The sequence below is a fragment of the Mauremys reevesii genome, linkage group 1 (assembly GCF_016161935.1).
Source record: "Mauremys reevesii isolate NIE-2019 linkage group 1, ASM1616193v1, whole genome shotgun sequence".
Taxonomy (NCBI): domain Eukaryota; kingdom Metazoa; phylum Chordata; order Testudines; family Geoemydidae; genus Mauremys; species Mauremys reevesii.
Window position 1 is genome coordinate 291,470,283 of NC_052623.1, and position 27,511 is coordinate 291,497,793.

General features: G+C 38.6%; 1 protein-coding gene and 1 long non-coding RNA gene across 4 annotated transcripts in view; one reads left to right on the forward strand and one right to left on the reverse strand.

Moving 5' to 3' along the window:
• Nucleotides 1-27,511, forward strand: part of OSBPL8 (oxysterol binding protein like 8) — a 179,235-nt gene that overhangs the window by 93,212 nt on the left and 58,512 nt on the right. The gene's annotated exons all lie outside the window — the stretch shown is intronic.
• The window catches only part of LOC120380415, a 31,846-nt gene continuing 25,963 nt past the window's right edge, over nt 21,629-27,511 (reverse strand). Inside the window, exon 5 of the long non-coding RNA XR_005587766.1 lies at nt 21,629-21,752. This is a non-coding gene — a long non-coding RNA (uncharacterized LOC120380415). The remainder of the gene's footprint in view (nt 21,753-27,511) is intronic.

Sequence of the window (27,511 nt, forward strand, 5' to 3'; positions counted from 1 at the left end):
CATCATATCTCTCATCATGAATGACCCACATGTACCGTTCAAGACATGCCTGTCTCTTCAGGGCCACCTAGCTATGTTACCCCTTTCCGCTAGGCTTCATCTTTACTGCCTCCAGACGTGGCTCCATTCCGTGTACTCAGCGAGCCATAACTCTTTGGATCTCAGGCTGAAGATTCTGGTACTATTGTCCCTACTATGGTGGATCGCAACTCTCTCCCCCTTGTTGGTCATGTACTGCTGGGGGTTCTCTTTCTTCTCTCCTTTCCAAGCAAAATTATTATCACAGATGCTTCCCTAATAGCCTAGAGAGCCCATATGGACAACTGCACAGAACAAGGCATGTGAACCCCTCTCAAGTCCAGGATGCACATCAACATCCTGGAACTTGGAGCAGTGCAAAGGGCGTGCAAACCATTTCTCCCACTCTTTCAATTTCATCATGTCAGCCAACACTGCCACCAGTTTTCTATATCAACAAACAAGGGGGAGCGAGAACCCCCACTCTCTGCACAGAAGTGGTCAAGCTGTGGAACTGGTGCGTCACACATCAAATCGCCCTATCTGCAGCTTACCTCTGGGAACACAGAATGTGCTCACGGACTTGCTCAGTAGACACTTTGCAAGTGACCACAAATGGGTGCTTCACAATATGGTGCTAGGCAATATCCTCAAACAATGGGGAATCCCTGTCATGGACATATTCACTTTTCAGACCAACAACAAATGCACCACATACTGCTCCAGAGAAGGCATCGACTGTCACTCCCCGGGTGATGCTCTTCTACTCTCGTGGTCAGACCAATTCAACTACGCATTTCTTCCACTGCCACTTCTACCTCAATTTCTCCTCAAAATCCAATGAGACAGGGTGACGGTCATCCTCAGGGCCACCTTTCGGCCCAAACAGTTCTGGTTCGCCAATTGCCTCCGCATGTCCTCTTATCCCCTGATTCCCATCCTGAACTTTCCTGATCTCCTCACCCAACTTGGTGGCACCCCAATCCACATATCTGGATGTGGTAATTCAATGGGCACCTACTCTAGAATGAGCATGCTCCTCGGCCGTACAAGACATTCTCTCTAGCAGCAGGAAGGACTCCATTAGACAATGCTACCTGGCTAAGTGGAGGTGCTTTTCCTCTTGGGCCCAATTTAAAGGAGTTCCACCAGAAGAGGTGGAAATCCCCTGATTCTGGACTACATTCTATTCCTGAAGTCATTGAGTCTCACCCTCAGCACGTTGACTGACCACTTGACTGCAATTATCACATTCTATCCACCAGTGTAGAGGGTTTATTTCTTTTTACACACCCTAGGTTGTGGAAAGGCCTACTCAGAACCTTCCCTCTCTGCCAAATGGTCACATCTCAGTAGGACTTGAATTTGGTATTCTCAGTTTGAATGACACCCCCTCTCCCCCCCCCCCCCATCACTGGCAATCTCTTCCTTGTCCCTCCTTCCCATGAAAGTTACCTTCCTGGTAGCTATCACTGCAGTGAGGAGAGATGGTAAACTCTGTGCTATGATGGCGGACCCGCCATTCACAGTATTCCACAAGGAGAAAATCTCCTTATGCCTACACCCTAAATTTCTACCAAGGTGATAACCCAGGTTAACTAAGCTATTCACTTACACGTTTTCTTTCCAAAACCACATGCCTCCACGCAAGAATGTCGGCTCTGTTCCCTCAATGTCAGGCATGTGCTGACCTTCTACCTGCAGAGAATGAAACATATCAAAGGCCTGTCGACTATTCATTGCAATAGCTGAGAGACTCTGGGGACAGGCCATCTCCACCCAGAGATTCTCTCCAGGTGGATTTCTGACTGCATCAAACTATGCTACTAGCTGTTGGACCTACCTCCCCCTGCAGGGATAAAGACTCACTCCCCTAGAGCACAAGCTACCATCATGGCCTCCCTCCAGAGCGTCTCTCTCACAGACATAAGTAAAGCAGCCACGTGGAGTTTGGTGTACATCTTTACGACACTTTATGCCCTGGTGCAAGGCTTGGCAGTGGATACTTCATTTGCTTCAGCTGGTAACTAAAGATGATAGGAAGGCAGAGTTGCTCAGTGCCTACTTTGCTTCAGTCTTCTCACAAAAAAGAACACGTGACCAGATGACTCGCAAAGTTACCTTAGACAATAAAGGGGAAAAGATGCAGATGAATATAAGTAAAGAAGGCGTAAGATCTTTTGACCAATTTGAATTAATTCAAATCAGTGCGGCGAGATGCTATTCACCCAAGGGTACTGGAGGAATTAGCTGAAGAAATTTCAGAACCATTAGCAATAATATTTACAAACTCATGGATGACAGAAGAGGTGCCAGAAGTCTGGAGAAGGGCTAACAAAGGGGAGAAAGGAGCTGGGAGACTTTAGACCAGTCAGCCTGACTTTGATACCTGGGAAGCTAAAACATTCAGTTTGTGAATACTTGGAGGATGAAGGGGTAATCACTATCAGCCTGCATGGATTTACCAAGAACAAATCATGCCAAACCAGTTTGATTTCTTTCTTTGACAGGGTAACTGATTTGGTGGATAGGGGTAATGTGGTGGACACAATATATCTGGACTTCAGCAAGGCTTTTGACACAGTCCCACATGACATTCTGATCAGTAAGCTGGAGAAATGCAGGCTTGACAGAACTACCATTAAGTGGATCCATAATTCGTTAAATAACCACAAATGAAGAATAACTATTAATGGAATGATGTTGGATTGGAGGGAGGTCTCAGGTGGGGTTCCACAGGAATCTGTTCTGGGTCAGGTGTTGTTTAACATCTTTATTAATGACCTAGATGTAGGAATAGAGAGAATACTGATCAAATTTACAGATGACACAAAGCTAATGGGGCTTACCAGAACTTTGGAGGATAGAGCTAAAATTCAGAGGGCTGTTGATAAATTGGAGAACTGAGCTATAGACAAATGTAAGGTGCTACACTTAAGGAAGAAAAACCAAATGCACAGATACTGAGTAGGGGGAAACTGTGTTGGCAGCAGCACTGCTGAGAAGGATCTGGGAGTTGTGGTGGATCACAACCTCAATATGAGTCAGCTGTTGCAAAAAAAGCAAATGCAATTTTAGGTTGCATTAACAGAAGCATAGCATGCAAGTCCTGGGAGGTGATAGTACCACTCTACTTGGCACTGGTTAGGCCTCAGCTGTTTGGACTCATGGCTGGACTCAGCAGTACTGTGTCCAGTTTTGGTCATCAGTGTATAGAAAAGCTGTAGAGAAACTGGAAAGGATCCAGAGGTGAACAATAAAGATGATCAAAGGGATGGAATGCAAGCCATAAAAACAAAGGCTGAAGGAGCTGGGTATGTTTAGTTTGGAAAAGAGGAAATTGTGGGGGTGGGGTATGATAATGGTCTTCAAATACTTGAAAGGCTGCCAGAAAAAAGATGGACAAAAGTTCTTCTCTCTTGCCACAGAGGGCAGGAGAAGAGGCAATGGATTCAAACTACTGCATAGCAGATTTAGGTTAAATCTTAGTAAAAAGAAGAGTAGGACAATGGAACAGACTGCCTTATGAGGTTGTGGAAACTTCTTTACTGGAGGTTTACAAAAGGAGGCTGGCTGCCATCTATCTTGGATGTTTAGACACAATAAATCCTGCATTTTGACAAGGAGTTAGAGTAAATGATTCTTGCAGTCTCTTTTAACCCTATGATTCTATGGTTCTATTTTGCACGGTGGTCCTCCACACGACCCTTCCATCATCATCCTCACACCATCCACCAACTTAGGTACTGCTTGTCAATCTCCATCAGTGGAATACAATAGGGACCATCACTTGAAGAAAAGGAGCTTACTTACCTGTAACTGGAGGTTCTTCGAGATGTATGGTACCTAGCTGTATTCCATTTCCCGCCCTCTTTCCTCTCTGCTGTGGACATCTTAGATTTGTGGTGAAGAAGGAACCATGCATGGACCAGCAGATACTATTTACACACCACACTCTGGGAGTCGGAGAATTTGAATGTGTAACCTTCTGTGGAATAGAGATGACATGTCAAAAAATCTCCAGTTGCTGGTAAGTAACCTTCTCCTTTGAGACACTAAATGAAGGTGTCAGGGAATCGCCCCAGTTTCTGTATAATAGGCCTGTGATTTACATATGTGTGGAGCAAATAAAATATGACTTGTGTGTGTTCAAAGTGGAAGTCATCAGTATGTGAGACTCATTTATTTCTTCCCCCCTCCTAGCCCCCAAAATGCCGTGAAGCAAATAGCAGAATTTTTTAATCCAAGTAATGCAAATTTAAGTAGTTCCCTTCCAGGGAAGGATGACTGTGATACTTCAGCATATTAAATGTAGCTCAGGAGCCTTCTGTTGCTATGATTTAAAATAAATTAACAAGCTTCTGAGAATTCCCTCTCTCTAATGGATGGATATCCTGACATCCATTCTGCAAGCATTAAATCCACGGGAATTCTTATAGTTGTATGCAATACTGATTCTTCTAGAAGGTGAATTTTAAGATTCTCCCTGCTTGCCAAAAGTGTGTTTTCAATTGTTAAATTCATGTGAGTTGTCTGCCATGCCAAATGTTGCCATTTTTAATTGTAATAAGTGTATTATCAGTGTGTTTTGAATTGTTAAATTCATGTCCTTCTCCTTGGGCAGTATTGACCTGCAATGTGGAACTTCACTTGGACTGTCAAGTGGTCACTTGCGTTTTACCCTAAATTTTACAGGCAATATATGACAGCTTCTTCTGGGGTAGGTGCTGTAAGTTGCTATCCTCTCAGTCCCATTTACATGATTGGGTACTGCTGTAGGCATCCTGCTATCTGACATGACAAAGTATATTAGAGAAGTCTAATTTCTTACCTGTCAAGTTTCTAAGTCCTTCTTTTACAGACAGACAGGTTTTTTTCTTGGACTCCCAGATCTTTCTGCAGTAGATCTGTTGCCAATCAAAATCTGACAGGGTCAGTCTAACAAACCTTCCTGAGCATATTATACCCCTTTTGTCTGAAATAGCCTGAATTTTTGTTGACCTTCTGGGCATACTTCAAAGGACAGGTATTCAGGTTCTTGGAGAAGGTAGAGGGTATGCTTCCTAGATGCGGCAGAAAGACATATTTGTAGGTGGCTGGTTGAGTTCCTATCAAATTGATCATTTATTGCTGTTGAGATTTAATTATGTTAATGGTGTGTTGGGATGGGTTAGGGTTATTGGATTATTTAAATAAAAATATTCTGCTCTTAGTTTGCTGTATTTTCATCAGTTAATTTTGAGCTTTCATTATGTTTTTGGTTTCCCTTTTTGACTGCAAGGGTGGAAAAAAGTCAATATATTTGGGAAGAATTCAGATGAGACACTTGTGAATTCAGCCAAAAATACCACTGACTTGCTACTTTGTTTTGTTTAGTGTTTTCCCGAGATGTATTTTACTATGGTCTTCTGCACTACTGACTGCTAATTATGGTATATTTTCTAAAAGCTGCTAATATTTCATTGCAACAGGTACATAAACTCCTGACTCATGCTGTAGTCTATTCTTTAGGAACAGTCTTGCTATAAAATTAAAGTTAGACAAATATTAATAAACCTTCTAAACAAGTTTGTGGTGGTTCTTTCCTTTGCTATATCTTTTTCTTGACCAGCAATGCAGTACCTGTATATTTAGTTTCCTAAAACGTTTTTTTTATAAAGCCCCAAATGTAACCATTATGCCTGACGATATAGATGTGGTCAAGCATTCATTGTGTTCTTTAATGGCTCTGCTTTTGATCACCAAAATAATAGAGACCAGTCTGTAAATTAAAAAAAAAAAAAAAAGCTTGGAAAAGATTTATAAAAGCAATAGGCTAGATCAACTTTAGATAATGTTTCTCTTCTTAGCCAAAATTTCATTGATACTGTGTAATTCCTCCTATTGTCTCATCTTGTGCTTATATAAGTTTTTTGAGGCAGGGACACTAATACAATGGGGTCTCAGTCCATTGTTGGTGGGTTTTTTGTGTGATAGCAATACAAACAAGTTACTTTAGTGTCTTAATTCATGCAAATGAACTGACTAATATGGGTGGTTAATTTAGCCTGTTTTATTATTTCTGTAAACTTCTGTAAAGATGTTAATTCAGTGCTTTTGAAATTGGTGTATTGGCATCCCTGGTGACTTAAGTCTTCCTATACTTGCTTAGAGATTAGGTAAAGTATAGGGATGCCTCATGCTGTCCTCATAATAGGCTTCAATCTTAGCATTGTTGGACTTTTGAGTGGTAGTGCAGTCTCCAGGCTCAGTCAGTCCTTGGCCAGTCTGCTATCAACAAGCATGGAAGTTGTGGTGCTCTTCATGATGTGAATGTTGTAATGATTGCCTTGAAGTGACAAAGTTGTCTGAACAAACCACCACCAATTAATTTTATAGCACTGTGCAAAAATTCTACTTGTTCACCTGCACAGAGCAATATCTAGAAGTAGAAGTAAAATAGCAGGATTGACCGTTATGTCCAGTAAGTGACTTCCACTCAGGTAGAAGTATCCATTTCATGAAAGCAACTACAGGATTTAGTGCTTTCCAACCACCAAGAAATAATTAATAGAAAATGTTAAAAACTACTAAATGATTACTTCTTGATCCAGTACTTTTACCACAAAAACTAAAAGCCCCAGTAGTTTGTAACATGAGTTTTCATAAATGCTGGAACAGCTTGTTCTGCTAGTCAGTGTAATTTAATACAAAATCACAACAACTGTGGGCACCATTTGTGTACAGATTAAACTGATTTGTAAGCTTTAACTCCTGTGAGCTGTGCAAAAGCTTATTATTTTTATTATTTAATACTAACAGCCCAGTGCCACAGAGGGATAGTGTGTGTGTGTGTGGGTGTGTGTGTTTTTAAATTCACTCAGTTCAGAGGTATTTAAGGTGACAGTGTCTCTTTAAAACTATACCCCAAGGTTCTTTTAAACAAAAGACCAACCAAATTTCCCATCACTTTTAAAAGAAAAAATCCTATGGAAAATATCTAGTCAAACATTTGTTATGGCTATTTGCCATCATCACTGCACTGAACAAGTTATCAAATGAACTTAATTATCTCAGTAACCAGAAGTGAAACTGACTACTTTTGCTTTTAACATGAGAAATGCAGAAAGCAAGTGAAATGTAATTTACATTTTAATTTACGTTTGCTGTTAGGTATATTTGTAACATAAATGAAAAATTAGGGTGGGATTTTCCAAAGCTCCTAACTGGTTTAGGAGTGCAAGTCCCATTGAAAGTCACCCACGATGCTCTGAAAATCCTATCCTATTTTAGGATAGGGGTACAGAACTTGACACATTGCTTTTTTAAATAATATCTAGAGTGTACAAATATATAAGTAATGGGCACAATATATAAGTAATATATAAGTAATCGGCTTCAGGTTAAATGTAAAATATTTGCAGGTAAAAGTACAATAAATTCCTTGTTTTCAGTCCATGGCGCTTATTGCTAGAAAATTATAAAGCACTATGCCCAGAAATAATTTTATCTGTTCAAGATTTGTGTAATTTTTTTAGATGGCTGTGCCAGCTGCAATGTTAATATTGCCATGAACTTGCAATATGAAGTAATGATTCATGTATTTGGAGTAGTTTGAATTTCAAAAATGAATATTTCATATATAAATGTTCATCTAATGAAGTACAAGTGTTAGAAATATATTTTAATTGCAGAGAAGTTGACCTTGAAGAGGGTGATATTCTGTGATTGTATTACAAATACATGTGTGTTTCAAAAATAGCATTGCTTCCAGATGTTTGCATTTGCTCTGACTGACCTGAACTGAAATCCTTATTCATGGGATTTTTTAACATCAGGACTGAGATTTACAGTAGAAAGGAGTGAAATATGGCTAGGTACATTATTCCTATAAACAAAACACTTTTAGAAAACATAGCAACTTCTTTACAGTCATCTGTTGGAGGTTCAGTATTTGCTAGGCTACCTGACCAATGGCAAGCTAAATAAATTCAGTGAATTGTCTGCCATGCCAAATGTTGCTGTTCTTAATTGTAATAAGTGTATTGTCAGTGTGATACATTTTTATAGTTATAAAAATTTGTATAGGGTGGTAGAAATTTTGTTTGAGGCCTGTGTTTTAAAGTAAGTTTAGGAATACTTTGACTAATTACCTATTCTAGTACCATAAAAGTAAGTTTGTTGGTCATGTAGCTTTTGCAAAAATGAGAGGCTGAACTAAAGTAAAAGATATGCAAATATTTTATTTCCTATGCATTTTGACCTGGTGTTTTGCAGGCCTTGGGTGGAATACAAATATAAACTTTAAAAGAAATCAAGCTTTTTAAATATCCTGATCTTAGCTCTAGTATTTCTAACCTCATGCAATGCTATACTGTAGCACTAGAAATAAATCTACCCTAATTTGTTTTAGATTTAGTTTCAAGCCCTGGTTTACATCTCTCAAGAAAGAGTAAGGGTAGAAGGGAACCAGTCACTCTCTGAATCACTAGCAAGAAAACAGAAAATACTGTAAATAGAAGTGGTCATATTATTGTGCTAGCTCTTGCCGCTCTGAAAACATCAACTTGTTTGTCTTAAAGTACAGCTTGAGATACAGCCTGCAGTAACTGAACATATCTTCATATATTTGAAGTTTGGACGGTAGCTTTAAAGAAATTACGTTACTTAATACCAGGTTTTGTGGGGTCGTCTTGTTTTAAATAACTGATGTATTGCTATTTTTTCTTGACAGTTCCTTACATGAGAGTTGTTTTAAGTCAACTGAGAAACTGTTTTGTAAGAATGATTATAGGATCGTTCCTAGTCCAACAAGAGTAGATGAGTTAAGTGAGTCTGCCAAGTTTAGTAACCTCTAGCTTTCACTTGCACAGAATTGTAATAGTGCTTACGGGCACTTTTGTATTAATTGGTACTTAACATTCTTTGCAGTAACTAAGGTAAAGTGTAGGCTTTAGATGAAGCTCATGCCCACTTGACTACTCAGAGTACAGCATGTGTTTTGCTTCAGCATCCTCTAGTGCAGTGGTTTTCAATGTTTTTCATTTGTGGACCCCTAAAAAATTTGAATGGAAGTGCGGATCCCTTCAAAAATTGTAGACATAGTCTGTGGACCCCAGGTTGAAAACTGTTATTCTAGTGGTTGATTTAAGAAAGTTAATGTTGGCATCAGTTAGCCTTCCTGAAACTTGACTATCCTCTATTCCTTTAAGTGCTTTTCTTTAAATTTTCTATCAACCTCATTTGGTTAAAATGTCAAACAAGGCACAGTATTCTCTGTGTAACCTAACAGTACCTATATACAGAAGGGACTATCACCTCCACTTACTATGTGATCCTTTTGTATATGTAACCTGAAATCATACTTGTTTTTTCCTCTGCCATACCTCCTTGTAAGGTGATACCTATCATCCCTAAAACTTTTTTTTCCATTACTGCTATTGGAGTACTTTCCCCTCCATTCCAATATTATTACTTTTCTACATTAGCACAGTGTGGAGGTTACACTTGTAAAACGCCTGGCTTAAATTTAGCTAATACTTCTAAATAAATGAACAGACTAAACAAGAATAAAATCCAAGTATTCTCTGGCTGGCAGTAAGTCATCACTAGATAGGTTCAAAAAGCTACCCGATAGACAGAAGTCTTTCAAATGGGGGGCGGGGGAGGGAAGAATGAACACGTGTAGAGGCTCCAAGGATCTGTAATGCTGGGGAAAAAAAGTTTAGGTTTTTAAGGAGGAAGGCAAAAGTCTTAAGATGCTAGTCAAACAGTGACTTCTGCAGTTCTAGCTGTTGAAAATTAATTTGATACTTAATGCTTCTTCCACATTGTGATCAGAACTGTGGGCCAGACTTTTAAAGGTATTTAGGATCCCAAAAATGTAAATAGTTACCTAATGGGATTTTCAGAGGCACCTAGGTGCTTCTGAAAATCCCAACTCTAACTTCCCTTGATTTTAGTGGAAGTTTAGGCACTCTGGTGCTTCTGGGAATCCCATTATGCTCCTTATTTAGGAGCCCAGTATGCTTTAATAACATGTTTCTGACCAAGGAAGAGCAGGTAGCCACACTTCCGTGCATATCCTTGTACAGTAGGTCAGGTGTCTAATCTGACAGTATCAGGAAGTGAAAGTTCATATGTATTTAAAAAAAAAAAACACAATGTGGTTCTGCCTTGTTCTGCTAAATTATACATCTGAGTCACCTGATGACACTTGCGTTTATTGTGGACTGGTTGGCAACCATAAGATGCATCACAAGTGTTACATCATCAGTGCTTATAATGTAGAAGAGGTTGTCCAGGGAAATTTCTAAGTCATCAAGTTTAGGTCTGTTAGAGGTAGAGGATAGTTTCTGTTTCTGGTTACGGTAGCTAAATGTAGGTTATTTGGTAGCTTGCTTAAATAAGTAATAGAAAGGGGCTAATCATATAGCTGTCTGTTGGCTGAGGTACACAAACAAATTTGTTTTTAATTGTATTAATTATGTAATTTCACTTGTATGATACACTTGATACAAAACAGGCCATTAGCAGGTAACTGAGAACAAAAGATCAGTGAAAAGTGTGCACATTTGTGGCTTTTTTTGTGCTTTGAGCTCATGGGACTTCGCATTATTACAGTCACAGGTCTGTTTAGTATTTTGTTGTTTTGTATTCATAGGCAGATGGATTCAGAACTTGGCCTGTCAAGTGATAGTCTTCCTGATAGAAGACTTTGAGGGAATTTGACAATTTTTTGCTGTAAAGCTTGATTTATTTTTGTAGGTCCTATATAGTGCATTGCTTACAGCCATGATGACTTACGTATAGCAACATATTTTGGCAAGGACTACTATACTCTGATTTTAAGACCACTAAAACCTCTGCCACAAAGGAATATTTCTGGAATACAAATCAAATGACATAATGTGGTCAAATGCCCAATTTTATATCTATAAATCATCAAAGAGTTGTAGTTTGACAGATTTTTGACTGACTTCTTCACCCTGGCTTTGATTTCCCTCTCTCCCCCCACCCCCCAGTAGAGTTGCAGCAGAAAAACAAAGTACAATAGGCTACATTTATTTTTAATGTTAAAAATAGATATGGCAAATATTGAAAACAAGATTGGAGTTTTAAGGTATGTCTGCACTGCGCCCAGCCTGAGTGGGCAGACTCATGCTAGCAGGATGTGAGCTAGTGTGCTAAAAATAGCTGTGTGTATATAGCTGCACTGGCAGAGACTTGAGCTAGCCATTGGAGCTCAAACCCAGGAGTTGGGTGGGTCTGATCTCAGGTGGCCATCCTGACCCTCTGCTGGCACAGCAACATCCATGCTGCTGTTTTTCATGGGTTAGCATGAGTCTGTCTACCATGGATGAGATACGCGCTCTGAGCTGCAGTGTAGATGTACCAGAATGTGCAGGAATCTTTGCTTATAACCTGAAGTTTACATGGTTATACAAATCATCCTTTTCAAATTGGACTCTTGTAAATCATCTTAATTATTCTTCCAAAATTCAGAAGTGTCCTCTGACTTGTAATAGATACTGAAAATTGTTTAAGATGCTTTAAAAAAATTGCTGCTAGTATTCTGATAAGAGCGTCTGTGTTAAATTTATAACTTAATATATAAAAAGTGTTCACCCTACTGTCCAATTTTTATACATAGGTGATAAAATATATTTCATGGGTTTAACTTGCTAGGAATATCTGCTTTTTGCTGAGGGACAGGAGGATGGACTTTGGCTTAAAAAAAAAAAAGGGTGCATATGACAACTCCATGTAGAAGCACTTGTGAAAAGAATGGCACTAAATGAAGTCTGTAATGCTAGGTTATCTAAGGATTTGAAGAAGAACAGCAAGGTAGTTTTGCACATGTTAATGGGGAACACCTTCCATGTCTGAGGGGAGGATGTGCAAAGTTGTCTGCTTGGAAACAGAACTTGTGGCACCTTAGAGACTAACAAATTTATTTGACCATAAGCTTTCGTGGGCTACAGCCCACTTCACTGGATGCATGTAGTGGAAAATACAGTAGGAAGATGTATATATTACAACAAAAAAACTTCAAAAACAGACTCCAACAAGAGACTGCTGAATTGGAATTAATTTGCAAATTGGACACCATCAAATTAGGCTTGAATAAAGACTGGGAGTGGATGGGCTATTACACAAAGTAATACTATTTCCCCATCTTATCCCTCCCCTATATATATACAGAGAGAGGGGGAGAGAGAGAACGAACACGAACAATGGGTGTTACCATACACACTATAAGGAAAGTGATCAGTTAAGGTGCGCTATTATCAGCAGGAGAGAAAAAGAACTGTTTGTAGTGGTAATGAAAATGGGCCATTTCCAGCAATTGTCAAGGAGATATGAGGAACTGGGGTGGGGGGAGGAATAAAGATGGGGAAATAATATTACTTTGTGTAATGGCCCATCCACTCCCAGTCTTTATTCAAGCCTAATTTGATGGTGTCCAATTTGCAAATGAATTCCAATTCAGCAGTCTCTTGTTGGAGTCTGTTTTTGAAGTTTTTTTGTTGTAATATTGTGACTTTTAGGTCTTTAATCGAGTGGCCAGGGAGATTGAAGTGTTCTCCAACTGGTTTTTGAATGTTATAATTCTTGATGTCTGATTTGTGTCCATTTATTCTTTTACATAGAGACTGTCCGGTTTGGCCAATGTACATGGCAGAGGGGCATTGCTAGCACATGATGGCATATATCAGATTGGTAGATGTGCAGGTGAACGAGCCCCTGATGGCGTGGCTGATGTGATTAGGTCCTATGATGGTATCCCCTTGAATAGATATGTGGACAGAGTTGGCAACGGGCTTTGTTGCAAGGTTAGGTTCCTGAGTTAGTGTTTTTGTTGTGTGGTGTGTGGTTGGTGGTGAGTATTTGCTTCAGGTTTGGGGGCTGTCTGTAAACAAGGACTGGCCTGTCTCCCAAGATCTGTGAGAGTGATGTATCGTCCTTCAGGATAGGTTGTAGATCCTTGATGATGCGCTGGAGAGGTTTTAGTTGGGGGCTGAAGGTGATGGCTAGTGGCGTTTTGTTACTTTCTTTGTTGAACCTGTCCTGTATAGGTGACTTCTGGGTACTCTTCTGGCTCTGTCAGTCTATTTCTTCACTTCAGCAGGTGGGTATTGTAGTTGTAAGAACGCTTGATAGACATCTTGTAGGTGTTTATCTCTGTCTGAGGGGTTGGACCAAATGCGATTTTATTGTAGAGCTTGGCTGTAGACAATGGATCGAGTGGTGTGGTCTGGATGAAAGCTGGTGCAAATACTCACCATATCCGGCATGTAAATACTTTGCAATGCCGGCTACACTTCCTGGTGACATTGTAAATAAGAAGCAGGCAGCATTATCTCCTGTAAATGTAAACAAACTTGTTTGTCTTAGTGATTGGCTGAATAAGAAGTAGGACTGAGTGGACTCGTAGGCTCTGAATTTTACATTGTTTTGTTTTGGAGGGCGGTTATGCAACCAAAAAAATTTACATATGTAAGTTGCACTTTCATGACAGAAATTGCAGTATAGTACTTATATGAGGTCAATTGACAAATACTAATTCTTTTATCATTTTTACAGTGCAAATATTTGTAATAAAAATAATATACACTTTGATTTCAGTTATAACAGACTACAATATATTTGAAAATGCAGGAAAACATCCAAAATATTTAATAAATTTAAATTGGTATTTTATTGTTTAACAGTGCGATTAAACTTGCAATTAATTGCAGTTAATTTTTTTGAGTTAATCACATGAGTTAACTGCAATTAATAGACAGCCCTAGTAAATATACTAGTGCTTTCTCCAGTCTAGCGTAAAATGCCAGATGATGGGACTCCCACCACTTCCAGGGGTAGATTCTCTAGGCTAAGATAATTTGTCAGTAAGCACTTGCTGATACTCAACCTACGTTTTCCTTATTCATTCCATTATTTTCCTTGTTATAACCCTTTATATCTCCAGAATAATTCTTCCAACTGTGGCTTTTAGACTTTCCTTCTGAAAGGCTGTCTCAAGTATGTGTGATATATAATTTATGCATTTCTTTTTTTGTTTGCCAAAGCCCTTGTGGGATTCTTGGGCACAAAAATAGGGGGGTTGTTAAACGGTTTAAAAAGAAAAGACACTTGACAGGCTGTTATTCCTTAGTCTACAAGTTGTTTATTTATATGAGGGATTTCTGGGATGTTCTGTTGTAGGTGAATCAAGGTTAGCCAGAGTGTTATCTGATTATGCCATTTTAAGAATTTAAAAAAAAAAAGCGATGATTAGAGAACCAATTAATTAATTAGCAAATGGTGTAAATAGTATAATATATAAACTGGCTCAAAGGAAGGTAATTCACCCCTTATGTTTGGCTAATCTCTTAGGCAAACTGGTTTTCATAACAAAACAAAGAACTGAGTTTGTCCTGTGTTCCCTGAAGAGATAAAAGATGGAACTTGCTTAGAGACTAAATTGCTACTAATCCCTAGAAACAATACACTACTCCCTCCAGATCAGATCTGAAATCCCCATCAAGAGACCAGCATGTTTGATCTCTGTTCTTTGAGATAGTGTTGCAATAGACAGTGCTTTTAGATTTTCAAAAATTAAACGGAGGTAGAAGAAAATTGTTCCCAAGCAACGCAACCTGAGATGATTTCTAACCATTTTGTGTTCTTTGGGGATTTTCGCAATGTCTTTGAGTATTCCTTCTGCCTCACCCAAAGAAGGCAGTTTTCACTTTTGTCATATTTTGTTCCATCTCATTCTGATGTTACCTATTTACATCACTTTTGCTTCATATCTGTGGCATTCATTATGCTCCTTAAATTAAGTCAGGACATAATAAATGCTACATGCCCCTTATCCTATGTCACGCCAAGAATCATTTAGGCAGAGGGAGTATGGAGCAAGCAGTATTGCTGGCCCGTACCCATTAGCGCTGTGGTCTCCAACCTTTTTATGCCCAAGATTGCAATCGACTCGTTGGTGACCACTGCATTAGCGGATCTCACAAAGTATCTGAGCTGTCTTAACCTGTGACAGAGCAAAAGGTAGGTAGTCCTGATGTATTTCTTGAGCCCAAAGCTTGTTACAACACGTGTTGCCACATAAGCCCCCAGAGAGAAGTCCTGAACATATTAATTACCTTTAACAATGAAATGAAAATGTCACTTTAAAATCTGCTTCCTCCTGTTATTGAATAGATATGGCTTATCTTTCATAAGACACTGGAAATGCGGTTAAATGAGTCTGCCATATGGAATTTAAGCTTTCCTTGTAGGACCCTTATTCATGAGTAGTCTTGCTAATTTTAATTGATAACTCATGTGAATAAGGTTCCACTGACATTGAGCCCCAAACCATTAATTTTAATCTCTATATTGCCTAATTAAAATTTTTGTACATTTTTCAAATTTTGCTTTGTGATTGTCTTTTAAAAAATATTATCTTGGCAGCATGCCTGCTATTCAAATAGCATGCTCTATTAAATTCTAAATTAATGGGAATCCCCTTTGTGTATGTGTAAAGGCATTGTATTTTGGAAACAATATGCCATACAACAGAGAGCTGCTGCTTGTTAAAATTACATTTACCTATTTCTATATGGGTAGCAGCTTTGCAAAGACATAAAATATTCATGGGACTATGCGTTAAGAGGCAAGTGTATCAGATTAATGTGAAGGAGAAAAACGCTTTTCAACCAAGCTTTCTTTGCAAGTAAATTTCAGCAAAGCTGACCTACTTGAACCTGAACTGTTGCCCTGGAATTTCACAAGTGTTGTGAAGACCAAAATTATTGAAACCTGAGTAGTGAACAAATCTACGCACTTCTGCTGGGAGGAGCTGAGGGACAGTGCAGCTGGTGAAACACAGGGATACAAGCATGTACAAGCTGCAGAGAGCCTTGATGCAAATGCTTTTACTGTAATCAGAAGTATCTAAGGAGTTATGTTTCAGCATAAATTGTGCCTGGTTTGGAATTACTAAATGGTGGAGGAGAATATTTGGCAGGATTAAATTGGTTTTCCCTTAGCAGACTATTAGCTCTGCTTTCAGAATGAATAGCATTGTGGCTCGGATGTCTTCTTTGTGACTCACACTGGTGTCTGAAGGCAAGTATACCTCTAAAAGAGCCTGTTGATCCATAGGAGAAAAACAGACTTCTTAATTATAATGGCTTTTAAACTAAATGTAAAATATGCATGCTGTATAGGAACAATTTTGATGCATCTGACAGCTGCTAATAGTTGATTTTTTTTCAATCACTTGCATACTGTAGGAGTTGATACATACTGCAGATTCATGTGGGTAACGAGAAATTATTTACAGATCTATTTTTGAGGAAGCCAGTTGGATAATATTGCACGGTAGAATTGTGAGGCCATATTCCTGTCAGAGACTTAATTGAACCAAGGCTATTTCTCTCCCCCCGCCCCCGGCCCCCCTCGGCTTTTACAGTGTTGATTAATTTAAGGTCTCTGTTTCAGGAACTGAAAGGAATTTTTTGCCTTTCTCTTTTTTATTTATTTATTTTATTTATTTTTAAGTATGGATATTGCATAAGAGAATCTAAGCTGTGGCTGCTACTGCACCAGTAGTAGCATTTCTTGATTGTATACTGAGACTATGTGCTATATAAGCTAAGAATACTCTCTGAATGTAGTGTAAATTATTTAAAAGTTCTGATTTGCTCCGTAAGGGTGTTCAGTTTGTGCTATTGATTTGGAGCTTAATGTGCATGCTTAGTATTAATACTTAATTCATCCAGAGAGCTTTCTTCTTTTTTGACCAACTCATGATTTTTGAATTGTAATTTTTTCCCTTATAAGAAATTTTTTTTATTAAAACCTAACCTTTTCTAAAATGTGTTGCTGTGCTGTTTACATACAAAGACCTTTAGATTGTGTCTATCCTGTGCACTCTGATTTAGTTCCATCCCAAGCAATCTTATACAAGAATGTCTTAAGGAGAGGGTTATGACATTGTTTCAGCTGGCTGAAAATTTTTTTTAAAATAAATTTATTTCTAAAAAGAAAGCCCCAATTTAATTGCAAATACATATGAGGCATACGTTGTGTTCTTCAGATAATGTCTTCAGTAGATTGCAATCTTCTTCATTGTTACCCTCTTTTCAAAGTAATCCTTACCATACCCATTTCAGACCATCAGGTTTTTCTCCTTTGATGTTCCTTGTTTTGTATAGTACCATATTACCTTATTTTTCTTCTATAAATGATGTATTAAAATCAGAAGCTTGCTTGCATGATGCATCTATAATTACTGGTAAAAAGAATCTGAACAATGTCTTATGGGCACAAATGCACTTCGGATTGGATGCATTCAGGATATAGAATGGTTATCACACAATTCATATTGAGTCATCTCCCACTCCCTCCTGTGAGTTCTCAGCAGATACACTTGGTAGTTTTGTTGAAATTTTGTAGTCTTGTCTCTTAGACTTTACATGGGGTGCGTAAACGCTACCATCAATTTTATAATTGGGGTGATTCTGCAGGCAATAGATCCTGACGCTCAGGGATCTAGGAATCCTTTTAAATGCCCTTTGAATTTTTTTTTTAATCAATTCTAAAGGTGCTGGCTTAGGAAATGTGCATTTTCCAAGTGATGATGGCACTTGCTGTGATTGGCATTCTGAATTTGTTCTGATGTGTTTAAATATATATATATATAAAAATTCGCAACTTTTGAAGCAAAGTTGTCATGTAGAAGATGACCAGAATCTGAGCATTTACCAAGTTGTCCAAAGTGCTAAAGTGTCCCTCTCAGCAGAGGAGGCTGGTGCTGGTTGTGGTAAATTCAAAAGGGTTTTTTAAAATTTGGGATGCTGAACATATTGAGATCAGAACATTCTGCTTTTCTAGCTTGTAGACTGCAGAACACATCTTGTGCTTCTTACTGTCACAATATGGAGTCTGCTGAAATCTGGGCCTGGAACTAAGGCATCATAGGATGGAATGTTGACTACACTACAGGTTCCCATGTCCACCACAGTATAACAGCGCTGCAGCTGTATCAGGCACATTTTTTAAAATTTTCCCCTCCTTCCTCACCCAACTGTACTACATTGAAATGCTGAAGCTAAGGGACATACATAAATAAGAAATACAGGTAAAGCTCACAAGTAATGAGTGTGATGCTGAAAAAAGTGGAGAGCTATTAAACACTCGTGGCCAAATCCTACTAATAGATCTGAAGATTGTAAGGAATATAGGTTAGTGAAGTATAAGGGAAGAGAAAATAAAAACATGAAGCTGGGGAATCCACAGAATTCTCCTGTACTTCAAATAGTATTTTTATGCTGGATACATATGTTACATGTTAGTGCCAAAGAAAGCATCATCTTTGGTCAAAAGGGACATTTTAAAAACAGCAGACCAATAAGTGAGATTTTTCCATCTTCATGCTGAGTTAAACAAAGGGCAGTTGATTAAAATATGTGATGTACACGCGTGGTTCTCAAACTAGGGCCGCCACTTGTTCAGGGAAAGCCCCTGGCGGGCCGAGCCTGTTTGTTTACCTGCCGCATCTGCAGGTTTGGTCGATCGCGGCTCCCAGTGGCCGCGGTTCACCGCTCCAGGCCAGTGGGAGCTGCAGGAAGGGCGGCCAGCACATCCCTCAGAACCACCACTAAGCAGAAATAAACTCAAATATATTAGAATTCATTTGGAAACTTCTTTGAAATTTCTTACTTGTGGGATGAGCAAAATGGACAAATATGGGGAAAAAACAAAATATTTAGATGGATCATTTCTATTTGAAGGCTTATGTTGGAGCATTTTGAAGCATGTTTGACAGTAAAGAGCATATGTCTCCACCTGCCTTTTGGCTGTAGAACTGCATCTAAGCTGTGCCATGCTTCCAACTACTAATAGCATGACTTGGTTTAGATGGCATGGTTCAGGCCAGTCATAGACATGTGACATTTCTTTTTTTGGTTAGTAATGTGAACGCACCGTGTTACACTGAAATTGTGCAGTTGTTACCTAGAATGATTTAAATCATTCTCACACTATTTTTCCTTGCAATTTTGGAGAAAATTAAATGAATATCAACCCTTTTTCAAAAAGGGAAAAGGTTAATGAGGTAGTGAAATGGGATCACCAGAAGTAAAAGATAAAGTTAGGAGATCATAAAGGAGTAGTATCAAGAGTCATGTCACAGGTTTACCATTTAACAAGAAATATAAATTTTATTGTGGCAAATCAATGAAGTGTGGTAGTTAATTGGGATAATGGGTATAAAAGCTCGATCTTTGTATGTTGCTGAACTGGTTCATTCAGCATTTAGCAAGGTTCTGGCACACTTAGCATTCATGAAGTATCAGAGGGGTAGCCGTGTTACTCATGCATCTGACGAAGTGGATATTCACCCACAAAAGCTCATGCTCCAAAATGTCTGTTAGTCTATAAGGTGCCACAGGATTCTTTGCTGCTTTTAGCATTCATGTTACCGTTGGGTATTTTGGAGCTATGGTTTCTGTGGATGGCACATGAGTTGGGTATTTCAGTCACAATCCTTCTTTAATGCCTGCCTTGCCTTTGGTGTGTGCTAGAAATTATTAGGCTGTTAAGACGACTGAGCATTATTTCACAGTTCCCAGCATCACAGGGAGTAGTAGAGCTACAATTATTTTTCTAAATTGAAAGACATTTTTATGTGCCACATATATACTTTGCACTGTTACAGCTCCATTTAACAGCCATTGTAGGGACAATAGAATACTGCAGGCTGCTGTGTTTAGGTGTGACCCAGTGAGACGATGTGACTTGAGGATGCTTAGCACTTCTCAGAATGGGAGTGACTAAGCATTAATTACAAACTGTTTTATCATTAACTTGATTTTGAGAATGGCTTCCTCCAACGAAGGAGAAATAGCCTTTGTGTGAGGAAGGAACCCAGCTGAGCTAACTGTATATTTGTTTCTTTTGCATTGTCCAATTAAAATGAACCAGGCTTTATAATGACTTTTGTCTCAGATGCTGTATAGTAAGAAAATGGAGCCAGCAGAAAAGTGCCCAGCAGTGAAGAAAATTAACTTGTGGGAGTAGATGTGTTTAAAAAACTAAACTGCTTAGTGGTTACTGACAATTTGAATGGTGTTAATTGTTAGGTATGGGAAACAGGAGAATTTGCCATATAAAATCATTGGTAGGGAGAAGGAAAACGATTGGTTGTTTTACATGTCATAGTAACAGCAGGTAAGGTTTGGTTCATCAGGTTACTATAAGGTCAGCTCAGAGTTCTTAAATGGTTTTTTTTAAATGAGTTTTGTCCTCCTTTGGTTTGCTTGTCTGCTTCCATTGAAGTCTTAATTTTAGGTTTAAAAAGGTGATTCACTGAGCTGCTAGTCTTAATTATATTTATCAGTTATAAGTGTTTCTGCATTAAGCAAACATTATGGTTCTTTTTATTTTTGCGGAGGTTATATTGTGTTACTTGTGCGTCAGAAATGTAGAAAGAAAAAGTTAGAAGAAAAAAATTAGAATAAAATACTTGCTTATTGCATAAAGTGGCTGATTGCTTAAAAATCAAAAGAAGTAATAAGAATTCAGGTCAGTATTAACTTAACAGAAAAGCCATCAGGTAGGGTTGCAGCATTGATTATTAAAAGTTAACTAGACTGACGTTAAACGAGCTGGTTTTCAGGAAGTTCTAAGCACTTGCCCTCTGAAAGCCAGGCACCTCTAATGTGTGTCCAGTTAGACATTCAAAAATGGAGGTACTTAAAATCCCTATTCTTTTAAGGATGCTTAAGCCAATACTAGTCTTCATAATTGATATGTGTTTCGTGAATTGTTAACTGTTAACAAATGGGACTCATCCTCTCTTAACATGTAGACTTAAAAGGTTTATACTGGATTATTGTTTGGAAAGACTATCAAAATGCATCTCTTGCTTTGAATTGTAGCTTTTATTTTAATTTAGAATCCACAGTTATCATAGGTGACAAACAGTGAATAGCAGGAACCTAAACTAAAAGTAGAATTTAATCACTGTTATATAAAATAAAGCATTGGGTCCCTTCTCCAGTACTCATGGTAGCATATTTTTTAAATGAAGTGTCAAATAGGAAATCCGCATTACTACATTAGATCATGAGTTAATCTTTATACAGTATAAGTTTGGGGCCTGGGAGACAAGCAGGCAGCGGAATCTATTTAACAAATCCATCTGAAACCCTAAGTAATGACAGTTGCCTAGTGCCCAGCGAGCAGTGCAGAACAGCAGCCTGACTTGAGATGTACTGATTGAATTAAATGTGAAATATTGCTGAAGTAGGATGGTGAGAGGGGGGAATATCCATTCCACTTTCAGCTCATTAAGAGAATCTGCAGCAGCATAATTTGAGCCTATAATGTCTCTGTTTATTGCTGATTTTGACATCGTCTGGTATCTCCTCACATCAGTGTGTATGTATGTCCTTTGTGTCTGTTCCCTTTGGATCTTACTAATCAGAATGTGAGGTAAAAGTCTGTTACTGCAACATTCTTGTTCCAACCAGCTAATGCTAACCAGCTGTCTGAGTGAACATAATCCTTACACAGACCATCTAACTCATGAAGGAAGAGGGTCCACTGCGACGTAGGTTTTCTTCATGTGCTGGGGTTTCGCCTGGTGTGTTTCCTGCACGATCTGATGTCCGAAAACTTGTCCGGAATGCTTCGTTTGGAGGATACAATGAAATATCTCCTGCTTTACCAGGTTTGTTTTGTCTCACTCTTGCTCAGTAGATCTTAATAAAAACAAAAAACAAAATTTACAATCCCAAATCCATCAATTTAGGTGAAAGCCCTTTACTAAGATGTTGGTATTACAGTCACTAGAATGAATATTCCAAACATATTTCTGGATGAAATCTGATTGTGGGAAGAGCAGAAATTGTGTTTTTGACATGTGAGTAAATAAACTAGCTTGTTTCAGAGAGAACATAAGTGTGTCTGCCTAAAAGGGATTCTGTACATGCTTGATAGAGAATGTGGTGCTTTGTTTTGATTTGCATACAGGATGCAGTTTTTTGCAACTGAAAAATTGTATGATGGGGAGAGAATGTCCCCAAACGACTCTTAACGTGAGTGACAGAGATTTTTAAACTGTGTAGTTTTTAGCCGCTCCACGGTAACTGCTGCAAAGTTCACACACAAAATGTCAGTGGTCTTACTTAGAATGACAAGTCAAGAAACTGAGTTAAAGCTAAAGTTTTATTCTTAATCACAACCCCCCTCTTTTAGTATTGCAGAGGTCTCCAGTAAATGACTTTATATAGGATGGATTGAATCTCATCTTGGTCATACATTTCGATCTGTTCTGATAGGTGAAAGTGTGCAGGGAAAAGTGTTAATTAACAATAAAATAATGAGAGCTGTGGTGGAATTTTAAAAAACTTTTCATTGTACATCTACATAAGTGTGATTCAAATCAGTATTAATGGGCGTATAGTCCTATATTATACTTTAGGAAACTTAAACTTTAAAAATTCTATTTCCAAGCATTGTCAGTCTGAAGTACAATTCTGCTTTGAAAGTTGCAATGTAAAAATGGCCTTTCTCTGTGTGTGTGTGTGTGTGTCAGAGACAGAGACACAAACATTTATTTTTGTCAGGTTATCTCCATAGAGCCAGGAGAGCTGGAAGAGGAAGCTATTTCATTCTTTTGTTTTCCCTCAACAGAATAGCTGGCTAAGTTGCAGTTAGTTACATCTGTGTAAATCCATAGAGGACAGTTGGGTTGCTGAATGTCACTGAGGGGCAACTTCTTAACGCTCAAGTTATGCCAACTGTCACTGATGGCCTGATTTTGCTTGCGGAACCTTTACTACAAGTGGAGGTAGACAAGAAGAAAAGAACACAATAGGATTCCCCAAGCCTAGGCTGAATCTGCAGCGCTGGAAATTAGAGAAATCCTCTTTTACTTATAAACCAAACTCGTACGGTAATCAGAGAGACAAGAAATATGGACCACAGAGCACTATTTTAAGTCTTTTGTCTAGAGTAGGACTGCACATTAAGTGTTATCTTTGACCATTACTTCGACAATAACTTTTTTTTTTTTTCTTCAAGTAGGACAAATAGAAAAGATGGGTCCTACTTTGGTGAACTGGACCAGGGGTTCTCGCAACAAATATTTTGTTGTCCTCAGAGTGCGGCTGCCAACTCTTGCTGGTGGTTGTGCTGACAATTTTTCCTAAAATACTTAATTAACTTTAGGAAAAACAAAATAAATATGCACATATACATGTCCAAATAATTGTAATTTATTTATATAGGGCTTTCTTCAAACTCAGTAATAAAAATAATTTACATTTGTCTCTATTCTTTACTGGACCTAAACAGAACAGAAACACAAATAAGGCACTTTGCATGTTCTTGTCTTTTTGTTGTCGTTTCTTTTGCTTTTTTTGGTTGTGCTTTCTCCCCCTCCCCCCAAGACTTGCTAACAGGTAAGTCTTCTGCTGTGATAAGTGATATTTATATGTTTGTTAATATCACTTTTCGCAGCAAAATTACTCAGCCCTGGCAAGCCCTGGGACAAATTAAGCCCTGGATGGGGAAGGAGGGACAGTGGTGGGGTGTGGTGAGCCTGGGCCAGAGCCTGCCACCGTGTGTATGGAGCCCGAAGTCCCGTGGCCGAGGCCTGCCTCCCCTACCCCTGGGAAAGTGGGGAATTCACCAGCTGTCTGCACCTCCAGCGTTTGTGTCTCTGGAGGGGGGGCGGGGCCCAACCACTGCTGGCAGCCCTGGGAGAGGGCCACTGCTTTGCATCCCCACCTCCCTTCATCAAACGCCAAGAGGCTGTGACCGCAAGAAAAGGCACTGTTGGCCACATGCGGCCACGGTGACTACATTTGAGAAACACTGATTTAAGAAGTCTGTGGGAATTACACACACAACAGATTTGTAGCTCTATGAAGCTCCTGGTATGTCTTGTGTAAATACCCATTTAGGTAATGCATCTACCTCACTTGATGGGGTAGCCTTTCGATTTGTTATGTAAACAGCTGTTTAGCTACATATGCTTGTTTTACACCAGGTGTTTTCCGTGTATGCATAAAGTCCTGAGGAAATGCCTTGGGGGGGAAATAGTTACTGTGGACTTACTCAATTCATTTTTTCAAAGCAAAATCTTATTTAGAGAAATTAGTAACCTAAGTGGTTGTTTTTCATTATACAGTTACCAATTTTATTTTACTACTATAGCTTGCTGATCATGCAACACTTGACACTACTTGGTTCTGGGGAAACACCCAGAGGTTGAGTATTCACACTGTAGTGTTTGCCAGTGTGTGCCTCCTGCGTTGTTCCAGACAAAACATGTTGTTCCAGAGCTAAATATGCTGTTTCCCTTTTATGTCCCATGAGCCTTCTCCAGTGCTGCTACCTTCCCTTAAGCATAGCTCATATAATTCTTTTGAGAGTGCTTAATTATTCAGTTCAGTCTGTTATCTTTCAAAGCTGTTTATTGCATCCACTCCTCAAGTTAACCTGCTGCTTATCTTGATGTGTCAAAGTTGACAGCCTTGTCACTCGGTTGACTTTAGATTATCTTCCTGATATCTTCATTTATGCTTTCATTTTTGCATTGGTGCACATATGGATTTCAGAATTAAAAACATAATAAGTGACAGTTCTTACATTTTGAATCATAATGGGTTTGGTGTTGTTATTAAGTAGGAATTAATTTCTTTTGTGTTTTTTATTCCGCTTAAGCATCCTAAATGTGAAGGTTATTTGTTGTGAAATGCAAAATCAGCGTATGAAATGATGCCCCTCCTCTTTTCTGTTACAAGATTGATTGCAGGGTATGCTTGCAGGTGCAGCGTGAGAAGAAATGAAATTAACATAGTGATGAAACGCTTCATTTGCAAGGTTTAAGAGGTTAAACTCAAATTCAGTTTTAAAATGGCACCATATCATAAACTATGTGCCAAAGATTACCTTGCTTAAGCAAGGTAATGAGTAATCCTTGTGCTTTTTTAAAATCAGCTTTCTGTAGAGGGAAGAAGAAATATACTTTCTGGAGGACTTTTTTAGTCCAGAAAATATTGTCTTAAATGTACAAACTAATATCTCCTTATTGTGTTTTAAATAGATTTTTAAAACATCAGAGCTCTTGGTTATCAGTTCAGTTAATATGTAACTACTAAACTCTGCCTGCTGTTGTATAAAAATACTGTCTTGCAATCAGTTAGGTCTCATTTAAGTGTGATAAGACTGTCAGTTATTAAAAAGAATTGCCCTAATGTTTATAATAGGCACTAAAATTAGCACTCGAACCAAAACCCATTGACTTCAGCGAGCTTTGGATCAATCCCTTGGTGAGTTTATAATCTGAGGGCCAGAACCTGGCCCATGCCAAATCTGCTTTGTTTTGGTGTGGTGGAGAAAAGCAAATTTAATATTGCCGTAGTGGATTCCCTACAGAGATCCCACTAGTGGTGTATAGCCAGCTTGGAGCCACTCACCACCTCCTCTCTCCTTACAACTCTCAGAATATGGCATACGAGGGGAGGGGCTGTTGGGAGTGCAGCAGTGCCCTGGCCACTATTCCTGGCTGCTGTAACAGCCCCTTGGAGATCATTGCAAGCTAGGCTTAGGTTAGAGCAGCTTTTACCTTATCCTGGGGGCGAACTTGACCCTGCTTTAACTTGAATCTGCTTTAACTTATCCTGGGGGGTGAACCTGCAGCTCTGAGATCAGGGGAGAGTTAAAGTTTGTCACCTTTGCCATCCCACTTGGTACTGTGCTAAGTATATCTTAGCCAGACCCAAGGATTGGTCTCATGAGCATAAAGTGGGATGTGATGCATAAATCTGAATTAATAATAATAATAATTAATAATTATTGGAGATATACCAATCTCCTAGAACTGGAAGGGACCTTGAAAGGTCATCGAGTCCAGCCCTCTGCCGTCACTAGCAGGACCAATTTTTTGCCCCAGATCCCTAAGTGGCCCTCTCAAGGATTGAACTCTCAACCCTGGGTTTAGCAAGCCAGTGCTCAAACCAGAACTCAGATTATTTTGTTCTTAGCTTTATAGTTTTTATATTGAAATGGACACAAGGACTTTTAAGGCTGACACATCTGTCTGCGCATATCTTCTTCATTTGAAAGATATACTTTAAGTTTCTGTTTAAACAGGGCTCAGTGTGCAGAATATTTAAGTGTATTCAAGAAACCAGTTACATGAAAATGAAAGAAGAAATTAAAAAGATGAACTGAAAACTGTCAGTGATTGATATTGAACTTGAGACCTGGGTTAATTTTAAACACTGCTTCCAGCCCCTCTGGCATTGTCAGTTCCAACCTCAGACAGTGACCTCAAATGCATTTTGCAATAGCATTTAGTACCACGAAATGCAGACTTCCAGTGCCTTAAGGGCTAACAGAAATACAAATATAGCAATAACACAGAGCATTATGTTCAAACAGATGGATCCTCCTCTGTTATGCCGTGTTATCTCCATCAAGATTTTATATGCATGTATAGATAAATTCACAGTGTATGGCTGATGGAAAAAACAGGTATATTTTTGTCTACAATAACAAAAAACAAATATACCCTCTAACACAAATTGTTCAGGAAGGTAATAAGTCAAGGGAGCAGCTAATCAGAACATAGTATCTACAAAGTGAAATACATATCGACTACAGAGCTTTGGCTAACAAACAATTTTAGGGTTATTTTGGTACAAATCTTCTTGAATGCATTAGACTAATAGTGCTTCTGTTACAATAAGCTTAAAATACACAGATACTTCCATCGTATGAGAATACATGGCAAAAGTAGTGTTTTACTATATAAGGCTGTGACTAGGTTAGAGGTAGAATACTGCATTTTATAGACCATTTTCATAACACCAAGGAGAAAAATCTGAAGAATATATTTAGTAGAAGTTTTAAAAAGCTGCCTTACTGTTGCTGGAAAAGAGACAACGCCAAGGCAACACAATGCTGGGATACACAATTATGCAGGGGTTTTATTGGTAGTAGAACAAAGCTCTTTACTGCAAAGGTTCAAAATCCGGGACAGTGTCTTAAATAGCAAGCTGAGTGCAATAGTTTTGCTTTGGTTAATTTTTAAAGTTTTGAATTGTTCAATAGAATAGTAAGGGTTTGAAACAAGTAATACAAATTAGTTTGATACAACTGAACACTGAAGAGAGAAGAAACCTGAAGCATGAAAGTGGAGTTCAAATAAAAAAGATGACAGTGGATCAGATAGCATCCTACTTTCCTGTAATTCCTCATGTCCAAATTGATGTATGGAGTTTTCATTTGTGCATGGTGTAGCTAATTAAATCTATGGAATGCTTTAGGAAAGTTTAGTGTGTGTGTGTGTGCGTGTGTATAAAATTAAGTTCTTAAAGCTGTCATCCTTTAACAGAAAGCTGTGAATTTATAGCTTCTGTCCTCTTAATCACAATTTTTTATGTTAATAAGTTGAATTAACAAGAATGTTTGTCTTTTTGTAATTAGGATAGTCATTTTCTGTCCC